The 4664-nt window shown below is 42.7% G+C and overlaps 1 pseudogene; it reads right to left on the reverse strand.

Annotated features, from left to right (window-relative positions):
* Nucleotides 1-740: 740 nt before the first annotated feature.
* Nucleotides 741-853, reverse strand: LOC136579376 (U2 spliceosomal RNA; annotated as a pseudogene).
* Between the last annotated feature and the right edge of the window lie 3811 nt (nt 854-4664).

Raw genomic sequence — 4664 nt, forward strand, 5'->3', positions numbered from 1 at the left:
AAAGGTGCAAGTTGGTGTTTGGTAGAGGAGCACTTACTCATATAGAAGGTCCTGCTCCTGGAGACTTCCCAAAGAAACGATTCTCCAGAAGAGTGTTTGTTGTAATGATTCAATAAAAAGTTTTTTTAATATTCCAAATAACAGGTACAGAAGTAGAATGAGATGATAGAATCCAAACAGTATGGTTTGCAATGTGTTTCGGAGCCTTTGCCTCTCCTTTATCAAGCAAAAACTGTTAAACTTCAAGCAGAAATGGACAATGTTAGATAAAAAAAAATTATAATAAAAAGAAAAAGGGGTAGAGCAAAATGTATATATAGATAGATAGAATCATAGAATGGTAGAGTTGGAAGGGACCTCCAGGGTCATCGGGTCCAACCCCCTGCTCAGTGCAGGATTCACTAAATCATACCAGACAGATGTCTGTCCAGCCTTTGTTTGAACACTTCCATTGAAGGAGAACTCACCACCTCCTGTGGTAACCTGTTCCACTTATTGATCACCCTCACTGTCTAATATCTAATTTGTGTCTCTTCCCTTTTAGTTTCATCCCATTACTTCTAGTCTTTCCTTGTGCAAATGAGAATAAGGCTGATCCCCCTGCACTGTGACAGCCCTTCAGATATTTGTAGACAGCTATTAAGTCTCCGTAAGAGGCAAGCAAAGTGCAACTAAAGTGATTACTTAGCTGCGCTAGAACTGTTGCTTGTAGTTTCTGTTTTTGGAGACCGCTATAGGAAAGGGGGTGTACCGGTCCTGTAGGTACTGCAATACCAGGTCAATGGGTGGAGTGGACAGAGCAAGCTCTTTTACCAGCTCCCTGTTCTAAAAATCAATTTAAAGAACAAGGAGTACTCACATTTTTTCCAGTACTTCATTTAAACCATTTAGCGCCAGGCAGTCCAACCCAAATATGCAAAACATTTCTTTTTTTTTTTTAAGCCTCGAGAAATTACCATGTGTTTCACAAAGGCAGAGAGGCCTAAGAAAGCGCTAAAATATAATTCACAGAAACCCCCCTGCAGGAGAATAACCTAAAACAACTGTTTGATTGATAAATAATTAAAACAATGGGGTGTGAAGGGACAAACATCAGTTTGTCAGTTTCTAATATCAGTTCATCATCAGCACTGATGTCTGTACCTGCTTATTTGGCATTCATGGCCTAATAATCTAGGCTAGTGTGTGCTGGCCTAGCGGGTCCTACAGAACACTCACAGCACACTTGTCCTATTTATATGCCGTCCATGGATGTAGAAGGTGATGACTGTAGGAGAGACCCTGTGTCTCCCCCTTCTTCTCTAAACCTAGAGCTTAACATTGATGTCAGCTGGCCTCTCATTGGCTGACAGTCAGGTGCAATTTCACTGGTGCAGAGTCCAAGGGCGGGAAAGCCACCACACAAGTCCCTATGCAAGAGTGGGAGGAGTCCAAAAAGTGCGGGAAAGAAACAGAGGAGATAAAAGGGAGTGACAGTCAGCAGTTAGGCAGACTCAGCCAGGTGTGAGATAGGAGCAGTCAGTCGTGTCGGAGAGGAGGAGATACCCATACAAGAGTAATCCATCAGTGCAGCACGTTTCACCCAAGGTCGAGCGAGGTGTAAACCAGGCTCCCTGGGCGCCCCACAGCAGAGGAGAACCTTTCAGAGGTCGGCCTTCTGCAAACAGTGAGTCATAGCTACCTGGTGAAGCCAAAGCCAGGATTAGCCTTCAGCCACTTGTCCCTCTGCTTCATATACACTTCGCTAAACTTAAATCAACCCTTCACCTAATGAAGCTAGCGGGGATATTGTCTAATCAAACCAGTTCAGGAAAAAGGAAAAGGAGAGAGCGTTGAAGTCAGGTCTTAATCAAATCAATGTCTTTGTATTTTCTCATCGTGTTCAATTGCCTGCTTCGTACTGCATCTACTTGTATCTGTTCCAAGGACCTCACCGGAGAATTGTACATTTACTCCTGTATTTCAAAAATATCGAAGTAAAGCCATCTCCTGTATATATTCCCTTATATTGGTGTCCAGAGCCGGCCCAGGCAGTTTGGCTTATTGGCTGCTGATATTATATTAACCCCTTAATGACGCGGCCCTTTTTTTTCCATTTTTGTTTTTTCCGCCCCCCTTTTAAAAAATCGTAACTCCTTTATTTATCCATCGATGTAGCAGTATGAAGGCTTGTTTTTGCGGGACGAGTTGTAGTTTTTAATGGTGCTATTTAATGTACCAAATAATGTACTGAAAAACGTTAAAAAAATTCCAAGTGGAATAAAAAGAAAAAAATGACATTTCGCCATCTTTCAGAGCGTCTTGTTTCTACGGCGCACAAACTGCAACAAAAATGATATGATAACTTTATTATATGGGTCAGTACGATTGCTACGATACCAAACTTGTGTAGTTTTTTTTAACTTTATTATTCTTTTTTTTTCAAAGACATTTAATTTTTTTTCAATTATTTTCTGCGGTCATCTTGTGCGCATAATAACTTTTTTATTTTTCCGTCGACATAGTTCATCGATGGCTCATTTTTTGCAGGATGTCCTGTATTTTCCGTTAGTACTAATTTGGAATATATACGACTTTTTGATCGCTTTTTTAGCATTTTTTTGTGGGAGACAGGGTGACTGAAAAAGTGCATTTCTGGCGTTCTTTTTTTTTTTTCGGACGATGTTCACCATGCGGGGTAAATAATGTGCTACTTTGATAAATCGGACTTTTACGGACGTGGCGATACCGAATATGTATTTTTATTTATGATTTAGATTTTTTAATTACAGATATGGCAAAAGGGGGGGTGTAATTTAAACTTTTATTACTCTTTTTTTTACAATTAAAAAAACTATCGATCTTTTTTTTACTTTCATTTTAAGTTCCCCTGGGGGACTACAACATGTGATGCTTTGATCGCTCTTGCAGTATGACGTAATGCTATAGCATTACATCATACTGGATTCTGACTGGCAGCCTATCAAGCCACCCCACGGGGATGGCTTGATAGACAATCTCCCAAGACAGCTCTGAGGCCTTTCAGAAGGCCCCCAGCTGCCATGACACCTGCACGGCTCCCCCGATCTCACCGTGGGACCCCCGAACATCGTTTGGGGGATTTAAATGTCGCTTTTAGAATTGACAGCGGCATTTAAAGGGTTAATAGCAGCTGTTGCCTGCGGGTGTCAGCTGTAGTAAACAGCTGATGCCCGCGCTCCGGATCGTGGCTGATCATGGAGGAGGAGGCACTGATGGGCTTGATTTGTGTCTATGACTTTTCCTGGTATGTTGATGTATTACACATGTTTTTAATTGTATTTGATTATTGTGGGTGTATCTTTGTTCCACTATTGGTTATTCTGTCTATGTACTCTACTGCTTAAATGTGGTTTGGTGTATGGTTAAGTTAGCTTGAAAAAGGCCTAATATGGCCGAAACGTAGGTTGCTTACTTTTTATTTTGACCATGGATTTATAAAGCTTTTTGCATCTTTTTTTTATCAAGAAATTGATTTTTTGCTCATGCTGCCACCATACTCAATTACATTCAATATTATCTCTAGAGGCTCAGTAGACTTCTGCACTGTTATATAACTGTATGCACTTCTTGTCACTGGTAAGGGTAATTACTCACTACGGCTCCCTCTTGTGGGGGGACTTTTTGGGGAAAACATTTATGCTCACTCACTCCCATGTGCTTCATATACGGTCCGGCGTTCTCTCCTTTTCCTCCATCTTCAGCTGCACAAGGGCTGATGGTGCCCTCATGTGCCTCTGTGGTAGCAAACCCTCAGGTGTGAGATGGGCACTCCTCAGCAGCCTCAAGGCGGACTCCGAACTCCACTCTGGAACCCAATCACTTATACTTATAGACTCATGCACTCCATGTCACATGACATAGCAAGATAGGTACACACAACATGCAACCAAACTTACAGCAATGATTTTAATGTATTTAACCCTTCAGACTCTGCAGCTGTGCAACACACATACAGAAAATTAGACATGACAGCTTTGCACAGTGCATCTACATAGGACAAACATGTATGACAATATGGAGGGGTCCAGAATGATGTTCTGGGACACTACAGTTTTCCCCCTACTTAAAAATAAGCCGACCCCAGCGCCTCTGAAACAGAGCGTATACATCCAGAGACGTGCCATCTTAAGTGTATTACTTCATTAATAGAGATGAGCGAGCGTACTCGGAAAAGCACTACTTGCTCGAGTAATTTGCTTTATCCGAGTATCGCTGTGCTCGTCCCTGAAGATTCGGGTGCCGGCACGGAGCGGGGAGCTGCAGGGGAGAGCGGGGAGGAACGGAGGTAAGATCTTTCTCTCCCTCTCTCCCGCCCGCTCTCCCCTGCTCCCCGCTGCGACTCACCTGTCAGCCGCAGCGGCACCCGAATCTTCAGGGACGAGCACAGCGATACTCGGATAAAGCACAGTACTCGAGCGAGTAGTGCTTTTCCGAGTACGCTCGCTCATCTCTATTCATTAACACTAGAAAGGTTCTGCGCAGTCGAGTATTGTGCAAGGCGAAACCTGTAAACACAATTACCAGCCTCTGGTTACCTATATCTAAGGCTTAACCCAACCCCAGTGTACTAGTGACTAAAGGAAGTGTCATTTTTGTGTAAGACTTTGGGTTTATGACAGCGCGTAAGAAAATTGTGTAGAATG

This window comes from Eleutherodactylus coqui, chromosome 9 (genome assembly GCF_035609145.1).
Source record: "Eleutherodactylus coqui strain aEleCoq1 chromosome 9, aEleCoq1.hap1, whole genome shotgun sequence".
NCBI lineage: Eukaryota > Metazoa > Chordata > Amphibia > Anura > Eleutherodactylidae > Eleutherodactylus > Eleutherodactylus coqui.